At 41.6% G+C, this 21,282-nt stretch overlaps 1 long non-coding RNA gene across 1 annotated transcript; it reads left to right on the top strand.

Annotated features, from left to right (window-relative positions):
• The first annotated feature begins 2,697 nt into the window (after positions 1–2,697).
• LOC146556502 (uncharacterized) lies at positions 2,698–4,854 on the top strand. Its single transcript, XR_014888981.1, has 2 exons — positions 2,698–4,604; positions 4,686–4,854. It is a non-coding gene; the product is annotated as an uncharacterized LOC146556502 (long non-coding RNA).
• The last annotated feature ends 16,428 nt before the right edge of the window (positions 4,855–21,282 follow it).

Below are 21,282 nucleotides of genomic sequence, written 5' to 3'. Positions count from 1 at the left end.
GGGTGGAGACACAGAGGCTGCCGCTGGCGTGGGTGGAGACACAGAGGCTGCAGCTGGCGTGGGTGGAGACACAGAGGCTGCAGCTGGCGGCGGCATGGAAGCCGGAGACGGAGGCGCTGCAGCAGGCAGTGTGGATGAAACTGTGGATGCGGCTGCTGCTGCGGGTGTGGATGAGGCTGCTGGTGGAGCAGCTGGTGGCTGGACGGGCTCCTCGGGCCCCCCAGCTGACGAAGAAGGTCGCTGGACGGGCTCCTCGGGCCCCCCAGCTGGCAAAGCAGGAGGCTGGACGGGCTCCTCGGGCCCTCCAGCGAAAACAGTCTCAGGACCAGTGGGCACAGGGGCCCCTGGAAGGCACAGATCGGAACCAGCAGGCACACGGGCCCCTGGCAGGGACAGAACAGAACCAGGCACACGGGCCTCTGGCAGGGACAGATCGGAACCAGCAGGCACACGGGCCTCTGGCAGGGATAGAACAGAACCAGGCACACGGGCCTCTGGCAGGCACAGATCGGAACCAGCAGGCACACAGGCCCCTGGCAGGGACAAAACAGAACCAGGCACACGGGCCTCCGGCAGGGACAGAACAGAACCAGGCACACGGGCCTCTGGCAAACACATGGCAGACTGCAGCTGCACAGAGCATTGAGTCTGCTCAGGCAGCAACGGCCGGGTGCGGTCCTCAGCTGGCTTCTTAACCGCCAGGGGTCCAGAGTCTGCTGGGGGCTGAAACCCAGCCTCTGGGGAGGCCCTGGAGTGAATCTCAGTCTCAGAACTGGCCAGCTTTTGAGGACTGATAACAATATTGTTTGGTTTGTCTCTCTGATTAGGATTCGAGGTTGTGGAACAGTTCTGTAAGGGTTGGATAGACATAGCTTGCTGTACCGGAGGTGTAGGTGAAGATGATGGCTGTATAGGTGGCTGAGCTGAGGGCAACTGAAGAAAAGGTCGGGAAAATGATGGTTGTGAAGTTGGAAACCGAGCTGACGATAAGGCTGATGATTCCTCTACCAACTGAGCTATTGACTGGGCTAAGGATTGAAATAAGGTTTGTAGTAAGTCAGGCTGTGGATGTGACTGTGCTATGGGAAGCGAGGCTGAATGTGGTGGAGGTGGCGACTGAGCTTCGGGCCGGGCGGCTAACCGAGCTTCGGGCCGGGCGGCTAACCGAGCTTCGGGCCGGGCGGCTAGCCGAGCTTCAGGCCGGGCGGCTAGCCGAGCTTCGGGCCGGGCGGCTAACTGAGCTGACATAGCCCCAGAATAAACAGTTCCAGATGAAACAGTCTTAACTCCTGGGTCCGAAGGAGCATCAGAAGCACAGTCTTTTGAACCAAAGTGGAAACGATCGCTCTCAAAATGAATTCTGTCATTTTCTGGAACAGGAGGAACAGAAGTTCTAGAGTTCATGAAGCTGACGTTAGCGGCCTTGGGGGAAACGGTACGTTTATCCCTCGACACAGAAGGCGAATGAAGGGGGACTTTGTCACTCACCCTAGGCGGTTGGTCGAGAAGAGTCCCAGGCTCCTGCCGGAGCCGTGAGTGCTGGCGGCACGTTCGCCGCTTCCAAGTAGAAGAGGGAGCAGCGCTGGCAGAATGTGACAAGGAATGACTCGGCTGTGGCTGCTCCTGCTGTGATGTGGAAATGCTGGGTGAGTCGGGTGGCACTATAATGATCCCTAACATCTTGTAGAAAGCTTGAGCTGGTGTAAGCTGGTTGCTCGCGCTCTCATAGTAATCCTCCCGGGACCGGCGGGAGCGTTTTCTGTGAGACCGGGGCATCCGGGGGGAAGAAGCAGGTGAGTGGACCGAAGGGTAAGCAGCTAGTGAGGAACAGCAGCACGGAGGCCCTCCAAGCGCTAGCCGGGTCCCGTCAAAGGCTGCGCTGCGCTTCCTCAGTGAGTCTGCTGGATCCATACTGGTCGTGTCGTTCTGTCCTGAATCGCTGTGTGGCAGGCAAGCAGGAGTGGTGGACCCAAAATGCAGAACTCAGACACGGAAGTGAAACTTAAGGCGCAGCTTTATTGCTGGGAAAAACCTCGTACAAACTAAACTCATCAAAAGAAAACCAAAAGTCAGAACAGAGGAACCAAGGACTGAAACACTGGAAAGAAACACTAAACTGGAGCAGGAGACCAACCACTAGGAACATAGAAGCAGAACACACAGCTAGTTGAGGGTACGACACGACACTGACACAGAGAAACACAGGGCTTAAATACACAGATGGCAGTAATCAAGGGATGAGAGACAGGAGGGGAACACACCTGGGAGAAATCACAGCTGACGAGACAGGGGAAACGTAAACTGAGCACACTCACATACGACACAGACCTTCACAATAAAACAGGAAACTCAGACACATGGAACCAGACAAGACATTGAACTAAACAGACAGATTCACAAACAGATGGGGTGACACCATAGACAGAGACACAGACTCAAAGGCAGACCAAATATAACACACAGAACTCAAACAATAATAATCATCATCATAAACTAGAAAATGATAACTAAAAGCGCTGGGTCACCGACCCAGGACCATGACAGCTTATCCAATTCAGTGGAAGGAGGAGCTGGAGTCAGCTCTCATGAGTACACCCCTGACAGTTCACCGGTATATCGAAGGGCTAACACAGAGACCTATGGCCAATTTAGTTAACCTAACCCAACTAACTGCTTGTATTTGGACAGTTGGAGGAAACCGGAGTACACAGAGGGAACCCTTGCACACACACAAACTTCATGAAGAAGATCCTCAGTTGGCTGGTGGATTCGAACCCAGGATCTTCTTGGTGTGAGGTGACAATGCAGACCACTGCACAACTCACTAATGTTAGTTTTTATTAAGGCTTAAAGTTACATATTATTAGGGACAAGGTTGCATTGCTTGCCAACCGGGCTAATTAAAATGGATTAACTGTACAAAGAGCCTGTCCAAAAATCTGTGCAAAAGATTTGGTGAGTTCATTATTAGAATTCTGTATTTGTATTTTTGCAATCCCCCCACAAAGTCTATGAAAGCACCTTGCTAATCAAACTTGCTAGCTTTAGTGGATAACTTAGCCTTTTGCCTCATCATCCAAATATAGCACTTACAAGATGACATAATAATTGCGCAAATCTTAAAATGGAGACTTCACAAATGGCTAATGGCATAGAGCCTGCTTAATCTTTAACTGCATTACGATGGTGGTAGATTCACTAGTAGTTCTGATTTGATAAGTGTTGTCCTGCCACAGACTTCACTGAGCCTTTTAGTTTTCAATTGAGAAAATACAGGTCCATCAAATACCGCGATGTACAGATTCAAAGGTCTGAACCAAGGTAAGCCTACACCATCTATTAGGGGTCTAACGATACACAAAATTCACGGTTCGGTTCGACATTTTGGTGTCACGGTTCGATATTTTTTTGATACAAAAAATGTTCATGCCTTTTTAATTTGTCATTTATTAAAATTATAAATATATATTTTAACTCAAAAGTACAGTTTTAAAATTTAATGTTGCTGAAACAACAAAATAATAATAATTAAAAAAAATCTATCTGATCGAGGAATCGCTCATCTTTGGAAAAGAGAGTTTATTACAGAGAAATGGCTCTTTCCAAAATAAAAGCTATACTATACGCTTCTTCTGGGCTATATTCTCAGCAGCACATTAAACATATCAGGTCCCCATAAGGAGAATCATGTGCTAACGGCTGTCTAAATGACTCGGGTAAAGTTTGTAGCATGCATGCTTGTTGTTTTTGTCTGCTTCCACTTGTCTTTGCACTAGGATGATGTCGGCGTAAATGTGTAGTCATATTCGTTGTGTTCCCACAAGTGCTGTCAGCGTTAATCTCGTTAAAATGACATTAACCCCATAACGCGGCAAATCTCCGTTAACGAGTTACCGCAGATCGCCCTGTGCGCGGGGCTGGACGGCATCAACACGTTATCAAGCTAACTGCGCTAACGCACTAGTTCCCACCAATTGAGCATTGCGTGGCACATCCGACATACTGTTTTACTTTTGTCCATGACCATCAGGGTCATGCTTCACAAGAAAACCAAGATAGTTCCAAACGCCAGATCTGAATGAGGGTGGGGGAGGTTCAATTTCGGGTAGCGTTGAGGCAGTTGCCATGTTGCAACGAGCTTAGCTTCTGTCTCGCTAGCTTGCGCTGCGCTCAGTGGATCTGCAGTCAACAGTGCAGCCTAGGCGGAGTAGTCAAACTCAGATTCACTGAGCGCTCAACACAGACAGCATCGTCAGAAGAAAAGTGTCACGGACCCGGCTCTGGGGACTCGGGGTCCGTGGGCAGTGGGGACTGTGACTATTATTGTTATTGTTGTTATTATTATTATTATTATTATTTGGTGTGTTGTCTGCACTGCCCCTATGCACATCTGTATGTAGGCAGGTATGTGTGTGTGTGTGTTTTGCCTTTCTGCTGTGGCCAAGTTACAGGCACCTTCAGCCCTGGGGGCGTGGTCTAACTTGAGGGCTGGCCACACCCGAAGTCCTGGCCGCACACCTGCTCCTCACCTGGGCTCGTCGGGGGAGCTATTTAGATGAGCGATGGAGCTTCCACCGACGCTGGATTATTGCGTTTGACTACACGTCAGTCTTCAAACAAGTCAAGTGTGAGTGTATGCCTGCTGGGATAAGTGTTAACGGCTGCCTCTATTGTTTTCCCCTCAGGAGGAGTGTGGGACGAGAAGGAGCAGTGAGCACGGGGAGTGCAGGGACACTGGGGCAGAGAGCACTACACGGGGACTTTTGGGAAGAAGACACTACACGGGAGTCTGGGAAACTGGGGATTTATTGTTGTTTACTTCACCACCTTGTAAATAAACACTGTTGCACTGAAGAGTCCGGCGTTTGGGTCCTATTTCCCCATCTCCCCACGGTCTGCCAGCCAGACCGTGACAAAAAGTTGATAAAATAAATAAATGTACATATGCGTACCGAACCGAAAGCACTGTATCGAACGGTTCAATATCGATACGAGTATTGTTGCACCCCTACCATCTATATCAAAACAGTATTGTGTATCATTGCAGTTTCACTGCCAAGATTCAGTAACACAGATGTTCAAAGCACTTCTAATAGCTTTTCATCTGAGAATGTACTGCAACTTAAAAAGCATGCAAAGACAATGTCCTTCAAATACAACACAAGTAAACAGTCAAAAACTTTGCTAAATACACACATTGAAATCAGTTACTAGGATTTGCTGCTACAGAAATAAGTTTACCTATATTGGTAGCGCATCTTCTAAGTCACCAAACACACCATATCCCAGCTGGGGTTTCTTTCACATGTAAATGTTTCCATTACCGTCTAGTAAAAGTTGTAGTACTAGATGTTGTAGTAGTAGATCCATTTTTTAAAAAATGTGTTACTCTTTCTGCTTGTGTGCTTGTTTCGTTAAATTGATGAAGGTGTTTTCATAATTTCTTAATGTTATATCTATTTGCACGAAGAAATGTCACACAATTCACTATTTTTGGTCAGGTGCTGTCCTGGCTTGTGTAGATGGTTGCTAGTTTTGTAGGAAAAGAGATGTGTAAATCAGGTGGAATGTTCGCATCAAAAATGGGACAGCTTACTCCACTCAGACTTGGCCTGATTCCCAGGAATGCAGTTAGCTAGCACACAGTCACCGCCTATTCATGGTGGCACAGCTGCTGTGGACATATGTTTCCCACCAAAGAGGAGGACATCAACCAAGCACACCTTGAACAGGTGAGCAGATGAATGGCTTTCGATCCTTTGACAGTCTGCCCTCGTCTTGTTGTTTTTTCCCTTGCTCAACAAATAAGTTCCTCCTCGGTGTGGCCTAAACTTTTCTGTTCATCCATCCGTGACAAACCGAGTGCATAAAATGTGACAGTAACAATATTGATTTTTATTTAGTTGGATAACGTAGATCAGTAATTTTAATCATGTTTGACTATTTTCATTTAAACAGGGTTTTTCAGCAGGACAATGAATGTAAAGGAATGGCAATAAGGAATATTATTAGCCAAAGAGCGCACAAAGGCTTTTTTCCAACCTCTCAGCAAATGACCAAATGTGAGAGAAAAGATTACATTTATTCATAGCTGTCTTTCATCAAGAAGCTTAAAACCTAAACTTCAAATGTAACCCCAAATTATATGCATATTGAGCTGACCTCTTTCACCCTTTTTCTTAAAGCCATAGAGGAGGTGTGATATGCAAAAACCCACAGATCCTTCAGCTCATCATTTAGACGATTTCAGCACTTTTGGTTTTTCAGCCGTCCAAGGGTGATCACGTTAGTCACTAATAGATAAAGAAGAAGCTCCTCCATTAGCATGGAGGTCATATGTGTAATGTCAAAACTCCCAAACCTTGCTGTCATTGCAGTCAGAGGAAAAAACAACGTGACTTACACTTAAAGCTCGCTCGATGCAATGTAAAACACTGAATTGTGAAACAGAGAAAAGCGCCAGATAAATGCAATCCATTCTCACATTATCCGTTGTTAACTCTCATGCTTTTGTCACCCATCTCTACAGCTATGACCTATTAGCTTTAGTGAAGTGCTCTGAGGCCACGGAACCATGTGAAGGTTGTTCACCCATCCAACAGAGCCATTTACAGGAGAGAGACCCCAGAGCCGAGCTGCAGCAGCTCTCTAATGACTCTATCAGCTACACTGATGGGAGCAAATGGCACCCAGAGATTTAAACACATTCCCTGAGCATGCATTACATTTTCTCTATGTATTTTCATTATTGTATTGTAATGGTAATGCATAAGTATGCATGTTAGGACAATGTAAAACAGTTAACTCTGCACTACAACAATATCGGTTATATTTTTCCAGAATCCATCACATTTAGACACACAGAGCGAGCAGGTGCAGGTTTCATACAGAAGAAAATGTAGTGTCATTCCACTGCTATCTTAAGTCTCTCGCATGTTTTTAAAGGATCAATTAGCTCTTTAACCTAAGATATGACCTCAGTGTAATTATTGTTATTTCCAAGGGAAGCGGGGTTGATCTAGCACCTCAATCCAACAATTACAGGAAACTTTGTATAAGATAAAAACAGCATACAGTATGTGTGTCCCTTTGTGAAAGACACTGTGAAGTCACAGGAGTATTCATTAAGGCCTTTGTGTCCTGTTTGAAATAGTGCCGTTAAAGGCTTTAGCTGTGGGCATCTCTCTGGAAGAGATATAATGATCCTCCAATTAGAGACAGAATCGTGAGACCTGTTTATTAGTCTTAATTCATCTCTTCTTTGTGCTGAGCATATCAAATACCACAGAGGAAAAAAATAATCAACAATTTACCAACCGTAATTACAAATCTATTAATAGTTTCCCAACAATGACGTGCAACTGTATTCACATCATTTTCGACTGTCATGAACAATACTGCGGCAGCGTCGATGTATCCATTAAAAACTGCATTTCTCTCAGCTCGGTGACATCTTGCATTTCAAAGATGACTCGGAGCCTCTTCAGATAAATTACAGTTTTTCATTAACAAGAATGGTTTGGGTATTATTAAATCTAAATGGAGTTTCAGACACCACTCTACATTTTCAGCTTATCAAACAATAGCAGGCTTTTGTGGCTGTAAAGGTTTTTTCCATTAAGAAGAAGAAGATTGAAGAAAAAAACAAAAAAACAACCTGCAATGCATATTTCAGCGTTTTATTTAAGGAAGTAGAAACATGACAAATTACGTTTATTTCTCCTCATGCATAGAATCATTAGTAAATGAGCCCATCTGCTAACTGGCCAGCTTGACCCTCTTTTTTACTTTTCATGTTAGCACCACAGTACTACAGCTAAACGTAGCCCAGGGGGACACACTGCAGTGGTGCAGTAGAAGCTTAGCACCAACAACTTATAAAGATGATGATTTTATTGATCAGGGAAAACCCACTGAATACACAATTCTAATAACTAAAATTTTAAATAATTTTAAAAAATCACAAAAAAAAATCACTAAAATATTAAAACGCTGCAAAGTAATCTATTACAGTAGATGTTACTGAAGTAAAAAAAAACAACTCACTACAGGAGAATGGTCACAGATTATTTAAATTACTATTACTCATTAAATATAACTATATAAAGATTATTTTACTGTTGTAAATGATCTGTTTGGAGCTCAGTTGTTACTTATTAGACTTGATCTAAATATCATTTCCACTGTAGTCACCAGGAGGAAAGCACAAAGAGAACAAGGATCGGGGTGGGCAGCCTTTTTGGTGGTGAGGGGAAGAGAACACAGGAAAAAACCTTGAACCTCGACAGAACAAAACATACATTTTGGGAAAATAAGTCAAGTTAAAGACATGCAGCAGTAGCAACAAACAAATCTGTAGTGAAAAGTGGGGCGACGAGGAGAAGTGCTCAGTACATCATGCAAGCTCCCCCTGGCAGCCTAAACCTTCAGCAGAATACCTGTGGGATGGTTTGGGTTCTCTTCATCCAGCCCTACCCATATGCTTTATCAAAAACCTCAACTTAAAAGTAAAGTAGGAGCATCTATTGGAGGATGAGATGAAGGCGCTGCCTCTCATAGTATATTGTATAAAACTCAGGAAACTGAAAGCAATAATGCAAATACAAATGCAAATATTTAGGTGTTACTTAAACTAGTCTTTTAATCCTTTCTGGTGGCAAATACAGTTTATATGTTCTATATGGTCAAATATGATTTCTTGAATAAATTCTGTTCATTTGGAAAAGTTTAATTAAATGGCATGAGCCTTCGACTGGTAAGGGATTAAACATCCTTGCTAGGTAGCCAGGTTAACTATTAATACGTCAGCACAGGCTAATTCAAATATGAGCACCTGCTGCACCAACAAACAAATGACTTAAGGTTTTTTACCACCACACTTCCAAGTTTCAAAAACATGTTACTTCGCAATAGAAAGGACCAAGTGAGTTCCACGTTCATTCATTTAAGGCATATTTGCACTACAGTTTCAATAACGTTACGGTGCCAGTTGCTCAGTTTTTGGCATCTGATATAGTTGCTGGTACTAATGTGACCAACCAACATAAAGAATTGGAAAATTTGGCGTGGGGTGCTCTTTATTTACTCTGGATTTTACTCAACCATTAAAAGTGATTAGCTGAAATCACTGATGTTGCCTTTAACCCAACCACATATAACGGTTGAGGAGAGCTTTAGAAATACCCAGCCCTGTTTTGCAGTGACCACTCCTTGTTGGAAAACAGTGCAGACAAAAAACGTCCTTTGTCTACCGTGTTGCACGTATACTAGATAAAAGTGAAGCTTATGACCACATTCACTAATCTGAAGATTTGGAACACTGACTGCCAAACTTGATCCTAGCTACTGGATATTATAAATCTAAAATGATTAAAGTTTTAGGCAGGGTCACCCATGATGTAGGTTCTTTCTGTCACTGGGTTTACCAAGCATTGGATTGTTCACTCACTGATAGTTGACTTGAGCTGGGTTTGACCATCATGAGATACGTTCGTTTGACTTTTCTGTCAAAGTGACCTTGATAAGGGCAAAAAGCTGAAACATCATTCTAACAATAAAGTTGTTATATATACTCTAAGAGTTGCTAAAATATATAACACTTTTGTTGAGACTGTGTCAAAGTTCTGTTAATCCATCCTTGTAACTCATCATGCTTTATTGGATGTTTCTTTTTCCACTGCCAGCAGTGACACTATCAGCTCCTTCAGAACATCAGAATTTGGGGCTGAGGGAAGGTTTCTGAACATTAAAGTTATAGACGGTGATAACAGCCAAAATGATTGTTGAGCAGTTAATGGTAGTTTTTTCATTGCACTTGCATGATAAAGGGACAACTACGGTAGATTATTACGGTATTGGTAAATTTACTATAGAATTGTAATTATGACAGAAACCAAATTATTGTGTCACGTTCTTACTACCGTAATGATTTACAACCTAAGGACTTCCAGCTCTTTAATCATAGTGGCTACTGATTTGGTCTGAATGTAAATGTAGATTGGATCATGGACAATCTTTGCATGTGTTAACGGAAAGTCATTCATTTATATGCAGCCATTCCATTTTCCCTGCTGTTTTTCTTCTTTTTGTCTTTACCGTTTCCTAGGATGGACATGCTTGTGATTGTTATCTGAATATGTAAAAAAAAAATCTACATATATTAGTGTAAAAATACAGCGAATGCAAAGCTTACAGCATATACATATAAATTTATGTGTAAAAGGGAGAGCATGCTTTGATTTTGTAGGGTTTAGGATTTTTTGAGATGTCAAAATACAGCACTTCTATCAGATAAAACAAAATCATACTTTAAGACTTCACCTATAGTAAGCAACACTGTAAGTACCACATTAAACACACTTTACGTGTTCGCAAGTTAAGGTGTTAAAATGTGCATCTTTTCCTGAAGCTTTGAAGAAAGGTTAATATATCTGTTGTCTTCCGGTTAATTTTTATGGCTTATAATACTGTAATACCCAGAATCTTTAATGGAAAAAATGTAGATAATATAAAATATTCAGCTGACAGCCATCCATTTGTAAAGGTGCAGACTGGTTAAGATGCAGTTTTTGTTAAGGGCAGTAAATGTGAATAACTGTCTTCATAGACGATGTATTTAATACAGTAAATACAGAAAAATAAGATTAGCTGTTTTTACTTTTACAATGATTTTTAGTATAGGGAATTAAAAATAAACAAATGCATGTGCTTGCTGGGCATCTAAGTGAGACGCACTGAGGCCCTGCTGTCTTTTGGGACAGGGCAGCTCTACTTTGGACAAATTAATCTCCAGTAAAGATGACTTAGATCAACTTTGAAAAACACTAAGATGAAAACCCATAAAATGATTACGAACGGCGGCCAGAATGACAAGTATTATCAACAAAAATTAATCAGGTGCATCTTTTCATGAACTCAATTAATAATGTGCAACAACGGGGTCTTTTTTCCCTGGAATGAAAATTAATTAGCAGGGGAAGGTCACTCGGAGATGCTGACATCACTCATCAGGCCGCTGTGGCAGTTCTAATTATTTGTCTTCCAGGCTTGGCTGATCAAAAATTATTGCCATACCTGAGCAACATTTAGAAAAAAAGCTTTGTTTAAAGCGCTTTTAATTAGACCTGCTATTTGATTAATGCAGTGTAAGCGCTCAGGATCGGCCCTCTTATCAGCATTTCTGACAAGTTTGCTGGGTATTGTTGTGTGAAAGACGTTTTACTGACGCTAAGCGACTGTTTAGTATCTAATTCGTTCACTTTAGTTGCAATTAAAAAGCTATTTACTGCGAGAACACTTGTTGATGTTAATATAGATGTTGTAAACTTTGACAAAGCACTGTGTATCAATACTTGAAATATGGCATTAAGCGATAATATTAATAAACTACAATAATATGGATTAGATCAAAGAGTAGCTTCTGAAAAACTTGCAGCGTTACACTCAGTCATTTTGTTTTGCTGTGAATTGCGCAATGATTGCCCAGGTCGCTCTCTGCAGATCCTTCGAGAGAGCAAGTGTAGCTGCAAGGTCCTGCAATTTATTGTGTTTCAGTCAGACATAATTAATACGAGAAGACAAAGGTCACACACAGCCAGCACGATTACCTAACCCCCGCCTGATAACATATCTAGTCACCGCTGGCTCCCTCGGTCACGTACGGAGAGGACTAGAGTTGGGAAAAAGGCTTTATCGAGTTCTTGCGTTTTTTTCCGCAGACGAGTTTTCCCCTTACGTTGTTATCGTGTTGACTCGTCGTCTGAACTATCTTCAAGCCTTACTACATCAATTCACATTACCTGCAAATTAGCAAAGTTCTACTTTCAAGCTCTCAGTACATTTGATCCAAATAGACTCTAAATGCCATTTCTGTTCCTATTAACCTACGGATCGGTGTGGCAGATATTTTCATGAGGTTGCTGGGGAAAAAACATGAGGCTAATGGCTTGGTTGTGACAGCGCTATTCATGATGATTTATGATTCTGTGTTTAAGTTGATTACTCCACTGCTGACTCGGAATACTATTTCAATTAGTGCACTGAAGGTCACTCCACGAAATCCCTCCATAATCTATTCCTATTAACACTAATGCGCCGAGTATCCATATCTGTTCACCCTTGTTGATTCAAATCATCCCCACTCCTAACGGCCAGCTTGTTTACCAGTTTACTGGTTTGGACGTATCCTAGATGGTAATTTTCTCTCCTCCGTGTATCATTAATGTCTTCAGTCTTGACACATGGCTAGGAGGGACATCTCAATAGAGCTTGGGTGCATTTTTATGGCTTTTATTATTTCTAATTTGTTTTACAGATCAAGTGATATTTATGCTGAATGAAATTGATCCTGAAAGCCCTATAGGCAAACATGGTAATATTGTGAGGTTAGAAAGCAACAACGTCCTATTACTTGTCATCATGAGAACCAAAATAGCCGCGGCGTGATCAAAATTTTAGAGGTCTAAATTAATTTTACATCACTTTCATTCATACTCCCACTCACCCATGCAGAGGAGGAAATTAGCTACCTGTATTTAATCTAATATGTTCCCACTGTAAGCGCTGGTGGACATGTTAGACTTAATCATTTCGCACTGAATCAAAATGCTCACCAGACAGTGCTTAGCGATGAACAATGTATTAACTTTTAAAGACAAGGTCTCTGAGTTTACCTCCTGAAACAGCGGCCTACTTCATATAACACAGGATACATTACAAATAGAGTGATGTAGCTGGTCTGATTGCTCGTCTTTGTTTTAAAGCTACGTCTTTAATAAACGGATGAAGACCTATGATTAAAACGGTGAAAACTTTAAGGGTTCTTATCAGCCACAGCATGCCCGTAGGCCCGAGGACAGGAAACATCCTTTTTTTTTTTTTTTTGTGCGAGAAAGGTGAAAGTGCTGACATTGTCACCACTTGATGGGACTCTATCTAAGGGATAGGTGAAAACACTTGGGCACAGTGACATCAATTTTCAAGATGATTTAACTCCATGCTCCTGTGTTGGAGGAAAGAAACTTCAGAACCCTGATTTACCTCCGATGACAGCCACGCGGTCCCCGAAACAATGTTTCCAAGGCTACTAGCGAATGACGAGTGGTCACGTCTGTACAGCCGTCCCCATTGGTTTGATTTATGTGACCAGGATCCAATAAAAATGGCAATCAAATCAACCCAGCCACTTTACAGGTAGAGGGCTGTCTGATTGAGTTGTCGAAGGCATGGCTGAGGCTCAGAATGATTATGCTAGGAAACGGAGAGGGGTCCATCTCTTCGCGCCCAACAAGGACACCATACATCTCCCCATGCAGCTTTCCTACTCCACTGTGAAATGTATCCAAAATAACTGCACACCTACTGCTTGCCTGCCTCCTCTCTCTGAAGGTTATTTGTCGTCTGAAGGACTCTCCCTGTCAGAGTATGATGAATACCATGTACACAGACAAGAGCAGCGTCAGGTCCAGGATTAGCCGGAAAACTCACTGATCTGTGAATAACCTAAAAAAGAGGAGCTGAAGATTAGCAATGATGCTTTTAGGAATGATCCATCAAACTCAACTACCTCAGTCACTCAAATGAATCATCGCACTTGATTCTTTAACCCAGGCGAAGTACGAGTGACTGCCGCACTCCCTGCAGGTCACAGAGATCATTTTGAGGATGTTTATTAAATCAGTGCTATCAATTTTCTTACTGATCATCTTTTATCTGTCCTGTCCTTGGGGATGATTCAAGCACACAATGATGTTAAAGGTTGCGGTATTCAGCTTATGGCTTTCCCATTCAACCTCCAGAGTTCCGCCGGCAGTATTGAATTAGAGGCAATGCTGCAAGATAAAAACCGATACCTGAAATATCCCCCATATTTAGAGGGCTCACGTTAGCTCACTTCTGTTAACAGAGTTACTGTACAAAGGAGAGCAAAAAAGAGCAAACAATAATCATGTGAACTATTTACCTTGACTTTGAACTAATGACAACTTAGGCAGGCCTGTTTACTGTGCATGAGGAAGCACACATTCAGGAAGTAAATTGGATCAAAGTACAAGCAGCTGCTTAAGTACTTACTCGCTTCGATAAGCAGAGTGAAATCACCATCATTGTTGCATTAGAGTGACTTGCCTCAGTCACCGGCAGGAAAGCAGGCAGGAAGAGGAGAGGGGAGCTGATAGTACCAGCTCCATGTGTCATGAAGGAGCTGCTGGCTAACAGCCAGCCCCAAAGAGAACAATTGAACATCACTGTAGAGTCTTTTTGTGTTGGAAACACAATCACCTTGTTGGAGAACAGAAAGCATTGTGCAACAGGTACAAACACATCCTCTAGAACAATAGGTAAACATGTGGAATTTAAAAAAAAGAAAAAAGAGCCCACACATTTCAAGATTTTTATTATGTTTTTCCTTTGTGGTCGTGATGGCAACATGAGTGTTATTTAACTCTTTAAAAACCAAAAACTCTGTCTACCTTGAACTTTAAAAGATACGATAAGCTTTCGATATTTTCTCTTTAGGGCGGCTGTAGAGAGGTAAAAACAAAAAACCCTCCAATCCAAGGCCAATTTGAAATGACATCATCTTATGTTTCCACTGAACTCTGAAGACCTTTCCTCTCCCGCGATGAGGACACAAGGAAAGTTCAAGGATTGAGCAAGTCAGTTGGACTAACATGCCACGGAACAGGAAATAGCCATTCATTGATTTTGTGTGTGTCCAGAAAGATCAATTTTATTCTTCCTTTGTTTTCAGACTACAATGCACTAAAGCTCCTGCAGCAGCAGGATGTTTTTCGTACAAGCACGGCCCAAATGAAGCTATAAATCAAGTGTTGGAGCAGAAACACATAATGTCATCCCCCATAGACCCCGCTATAGTACCACACCTCGAACTCCTTCTCCCTGCTTTCAATCCGTCTGTACAAACAGTCAGAGATCGTCCAACAGCTGCATTAATACGACTGCTGGATTAAAGAAAAGGTAGCGCGGTGGAGTTCTATTTCGAGAAGTTCATGTTAAGACCGCGTTGTTACATTCACTCCTTTATGAGGGTTCGACAGGCGGTTAGCTGATTAAGTGTGTGTGAATGTGCGCACAAGTGTGTGTGCCTAAACTGACACTTTAATTGTATTGCACTCCTGCTATCTGGTGCCGGAGTTAACTCGTAAAAGTGAAGTCTCAAGCAGATTCCCAGCATCTGCCTATTTAAGATTCATAGAAAAGACCATCCACCCCAATCAATATCTACTTGAGATTTAAGTTGCATTATGTGTCCCTTTCATAGGCATGATTTAAAACATCAGCACAAAGTATTCTTAATTTTATTGCCTGTCGTAAATTAAAATTAATGACGCTGACATCCACAATTAACAATGAAAAATGCAGATTCTTATAATTACTTTAGCAGTAATATTGTTTTCTAGCTCGGGCTCAAGGTGCTCCTCACACGCTCCTCAACATTCAGTAAAACACAAAAAGACAGCTTCATTACATTTTATTTGCTATAGGAAACCAAAAAAAGGGTCTAACAAAAATCCACAGCTCATTTGGGAATATCTCGCCATGCATAATTAAGCAAATTTGATTGGAATTAAGCATGACTTCTTTTGGTTGGGTTTTAATGAATGCAAATCAGGCATCTACATCCCTAAGATTAATTTCAGCCAATTAAAAAACAAAGCTTGTTGGAAAGTGTAAAAGTGTTCAAAGCAGGGCAGCAAAGCAGTTTCTCTCTCTCTCTCCCTCTCCCTTTCCCCCTCTCTCTCCTCATCTCATCTTCATAACTTGCACTCAGGAGAATCCCACCCCCCCACCCCCAACTTTGATCATTAGCATGAAGTTACAGGCAAACATTATGAATTCAAATGTGGCAGAAACGCACTGCCAAGATCTTCGTGCCTTTTTTAATCTCAAAGTTGCACCCCTTAATAGTTTTTTTCCCCTCCACAGTGATTGTTTGAGGACCGAGGCTTTAACGGTGACAGGACATTTAGGATTAGCATTTTTGAGAAAGTATACAAACACATGAACCTGAGCGTACTCAAATCTGAATTCATTTCTCGCCTGTGACGCGAAGGCACACTTTAGAGCATTAAATATGTCGTCGTCCTGGCTTTTGACAGCAAAAAATATGATAATTATTCTGCATTAGTGTGCCCACAATAATGTTGGCAGAACCTAAAATCAACCTTTATCAGCGCTCAAGAGCATTCAATCCATCTGACTTAAGCACTCAGGAGATCTCATTGTGGCATTTTCCATGTGAAAGCACCATTGCACACCAGACCAGTGACAAATAACACAGCTCACACCAATAATAAATGCCAGTGTCAAGCAGAGTCTGTGGCTTAGGTAGGTGTCATTATGACAGCCTCACACTACCCTTCATCTCAAATGTCTTCAAATGTTTTCTTCTCTTTCTATTTTTGCACCTACAACGTCACTGAGTACATCCTGATTATTTAGAGAGTTGCACGTAAACGCTAATGATTGAGTGTAAGCAGGCACCTTCGGGCTAATGCTAATCTGCCTGCACATTGCTCGGAGACAGGCGTGTACATTGATTTGATCTCTCACATCAAAAGACAAACAGCGGTGCAAGTCAGCACTTCCCCAGTCAATGTCATTCCTTGAAGTGATTCCCCCACACGTGCATCTTTATGGGCCTGGGGAGGAAGGGAGGGAATAGTGAATTAGGCAATCAGATCTATTGGCATTTCTTTAAAGGAGATTCATGGTGAGAGGAAAGGGGGAAAGTGACGAAAAGTGTTTCCTCGTTCACCTGCTAGCCAGAGCCAGTTCTGAGAGGCTTGCTGTGTTTAGATTGCATTAATCCCTCTGTCTCTACCTGTTACAGAGCTTTCATTAATGTTGTCTTTTAACATCAAGTCTCCTGCAGAGTGGGGAATAAGTTGCGAGTGCTCAGAACTCTGCAGAAAGTTCAAAGCGCCACAAGAAACCCTTTATGTGTTCCCTTAATCATTCAAAAGCCCATCCTAGTATGCTACTTGTGTAGCTCCTCCATATGACGAGAAGAATTAATATTTGGCCTCTGATGCATTCTTTTTGAAAGAATAAAGGAATGTGAAGGAAAGCATTATCTATTCAAGGAGCGCAGGGAATACTCTGGCTGCGTCTCAGTTCTGTTGTAGCTGCTGCGTCTCATTTTGTCTGTGGCAGATCACAGGGCTGCAGACTGCTACATTTCTGAGGGAGAGTGGAGAGTGGGAAATTGTACTGTTTTATTAGAACCCTGTGGGAGAGTTTTGTAGAGGCAAGCATGTCATTGAGCCCATTTGCATCATGCCAGCAGTGAATAGATATCACAATATTGTGATACTTAGAATGTGATAGAAACACTCCCACTAAAGTGTGATGATTTTATTCTCGGAGTAAAAGCCCCTGGCGCAACTGCTCGTGATATTCTTCCACGCCGAGGCTCCAGATTCACCAACTTATATTTGGATCATCGCTTGAGTGCGGAAAATATAAGCCATAATAAGCATTATTTCACTTCCACGCTAATCAGTCGTCCTTTCACTTCTTTGTATTTCTTGTCTGTTCGTCGTCCCCTTCGTTAATGTATTAACTCTGACGCCTCTGGCTTCCCCCCCCCTCTTTTTTTTCATTCAGTAAAGCCTCATTGCTATAGAGCTGGCCTTATGCTTACTTTATGCACCAAGGACCACACATTCAAGTTCACTAGAGCAGACCTACGTGCCTTTTGAAACATTTGGACCGCGTTATTATGAAAGTTTAGTGTTCATACATTTGTAACTGCAATTGCAACTCAGCCATCAGTGTAAAATTTGCCATTCTAAGTTTCCTGAATGCAGCGAGACACAGAGAGAGGGAAAATGTGTGTACCCTTTGTTTTCACACATAATAACACAACCGAGATTATTATTCAGGGGTTAAACCCAGTGAAAGGCTGATTCAGAGCTCTTGTTTCTGACTGTCCTACTAATAAAGAAAGAAGGAAAAAAACTAGAATAATTTGTATTAAGTATTTAAAAATGCCTTTTTTTTAAAGGCATTTTGATTAATTTTCCTTAAATTGCATTGAACTATTTAAAAAGAGGGTACTGTGAAAAAAAGTCTGTCTGATAGATGTAGGGATAAATTGTAAGGAGTGAAGAGATGTTACTAAGAGATGGGAAGCCCAAGGGACAAACAGGAGGACAATGCTGTCTCTTGGGAGAATTTTATGCTGCTGAAGTGAATTTGAATACATAAAGGAGAACTCGGGTAAGAAGAAAAGGGAGGTACAACATAGCCTGTGTTCTCCCGGTCCCTTGTGTGGGAAAAGAGGCAGATTAGCCTATGTGTTTCTTTTTTCCATTCTCTGCCTGGTCTCAACTACTAATTTAGCATTTTTTAGGTCTCCAATTGTGCCATGAGTACTTTAGCTCAAGAGCTGCATATTTAACCCCCACGGACCGTTTTTTTTTTTTCTCAGATGTGTTGTTCCTTAGTGATAGTTCATTTCTTTCTAATCAGAGTATGCGCTTCTGCTAAGCAACTCTGCAAAAGGAATTATTGCACTAAAAGAGCTTCTACTAAATAAGTTACATATTTCTGCTAAGTTAGAGTTAGAGGGTTGCACTTTTGTCATATAATGACGCCTTATTATACCGTTTACACCCTGGTGATACATGCTAAATTGGAATATTTCCAGTCATTACTGCAGTAAACCCCCCCAAAAAACACCAGATTATACAATACACCAAGAATCAAAAAAGGAATGCCATGTATTCATATCAACACATTTCCCTGCTCAGGCAGGCAACGCCCCGCACATTCTCCCGTCTTAGTTTTCCTGTTTGGTCTGCCCTCTTTACTTTGCCCCTTATCTGAGCATCATTCATTCCTCCTCTGTGATCCTGCACTTGGCTGAGGTCTGTGTGGCTTGGCACCCACCCGTTCTTCCTCTACGCTACCAAAGACACTGATCGGCACCGTTCTTTGTTTTGGGCTAAAAGAAGAGGGATTGGAATTTGGGAGGCCATTAATTGTTAATATGCAGTAAACTCACCTGTTTGCGTTACACCTTTACTCTTACTTGCCTTGGTCCTGGCTCATCCACAGGGATCCAGTGGCCAATAAGCAACAATAATCTAACTTCTTAGTTGTGCCATAAATGCAAATTTCTAGAAACTACTATTGCTCTTAGTTGTTGGTATTTGTAATAAAACAAATATAATTCTGTACTCTATTAGAAACAAAGATTGTGCTTTTGTAGAACACAATCAGGTGAGTGCAATGTTTAATGTGATCATTTTGGGGCTAATGTTACAGTAGTACAAGTAAGCATGAACTGGAATTCACTTGATTTCTTCTATTCCTGTAGAGGTCACTGTTGTGTGGTGTCTTTGTGTCAGACTGGGATACTACCAGCAGTAGTAGCACCTTCCTTCATGAAGCCTCCACTAAGTACTGTGACATTGAAAGAGATCAAGAGAGCATAAGTAAGAGAAGGATTACAAAGTCAATTCTGTTTTCCAAGCCATAATGTCTACTACAAACAACATGATTTTAAAAGGGAAAAACTTATTCGATGCTTAATCTGTGCAGCGTTGAACAGTAATTATTTTTGGTGCCAGTATTAATCACGCTGTACCCGCAGTAAGTTAATTTGGACCAAATAAAGAATCTTATGTACATATGTCTGAAGGCATCTTAGAGTTGTAGGATTATTTCCTCTATGGAAGAAACACATTATGCTAATCACAAAATCCCAATATTTGTGTATCTGGGAGATGATTGTACCAAGCAATTATGTGCAGGATTTATTAGAGAGAACACAAATTAGATACTATGAATGAGTTCATCCCGAGCATTTGTATGTGCCATTTAACTCCCAAATCCATGTTTATTAAACTCCAATTGCACATATGAATCAACTCTTTGGCATTAATCATGAAGTACAAGGGCCCAGATGGTACAGTCTTAGCCAAGCTTGAATTAATACGAAAGGTTGAATCGCTGCTGCATCAAGCTTCTCTCAAGGACCTTTGAAGAATGACATGAATAATCATTGTTGTTGGATGCATAGTTTAAGTCGGCAGAACACGGTGACCTAATGCAAACTGAGAGATATTAAAGAACGTGGCGGTGCCATGCCAAGAGTTTCTGATGTATTGCATTTTGGATACTAAAAAGAGAAACGACTTCTCGTATTTACTCACAAAATACATTCTAATTATTATATCGCACACTGTAGAATCACTGACCTACTGTGAAGCAAACACGTGGACAAAGAAGCACACTTACTGCTACAAATTGCCGATTATTTCCATGACTGATGGCTGTTGATGCTGCTGGACTGGCAAGCAGCTTCTATTTGGCTTGGCCTGCTCAGTGTAAGATGTATTGGTGTTCATGTTAATGACACAATGATTCAGTGTGAATACCGCCCTTAACTTATTGGGCATTAGCCAAACATGATTCCATTAAAAATGGTTTCTTCTCTATTACTACAAATGTTCAGCTGTGTAGTTTTAGCTTTATGAAGCTGTGGGAAATTAGGTAATTTTACACAAACCTAACCAAACCTCATCTTGCATTACACACAAAATAAGTGTAAGTTATATAATGTTTCCTCTCAAACTGCCTGCAGTTGTCTGTTACTTAAAAGACAATTGTATAATTTAACGTTTCTGTCCTATTGTTCATACTTTAAACATTGCACTGATAAGCTGGTTAGTATTTAATATACACTGCTTCATACTAGGACGTTACGCTGTAAGTTTGGAAAAATTACATATTAAATATAATATGTTTAATAAATCTTGGCCTGTATAAGAAGACTCTTCTGCACACTGAGGAGCACACTTCAAAGTTTGACAGTTTCTTAATGTAAGATACAACTTAAAGTGCTGTAATTTAATAAATAATGAGTGTTTGCTTTGATGCAACTGCACACAACAGCTTCAACATGACATTAGTAATAGTTTTAATCTCAGTTAATGCACAGCATTCATACATTTATAGTCCGTCTCTTATATAAGTTTCTGCTCAACTGCTCATTACAGCAAATATCTGTTCTTATAAACATGGTTAATAGGATTTGCTGAAGTTCAGTCAATGTATCTGAATGGGGAAGAAAGGTAATGTAAGTGACTCTGAGTGTGGCGCGGTTGTTGGTGTGCAAGAAGCAGGTTGAATATTTCCAAAAACTGATGATCGCCTGGAATTTTCGTGTATGATCATCTCAGTGCGTGGTCCGAAAGAGAAGAAGGAAAAACACGCAGTCAGTGCTGGTTCTTTGGATAGAAACTCTTTGAT

Source organism: Mchenga conophoros, linkage group LG16, assembly GCF_057382185.1.
Source record: "Mchenga conophoros isolate Kocher_MC1m ecotype Shallow Benthic linkage group LG16, M_conophoros_male_GT1.1, whole genome shotgun sequence".
NCBI lineage: Eukaryota > Metazoa > Chordata > Actinopteri > Cichliformes > Cichlidae > Mchenga > Mchenga conophoros.
This window is presented reverse-complemented; position numbering and strand designations above follow the sequence as displayed.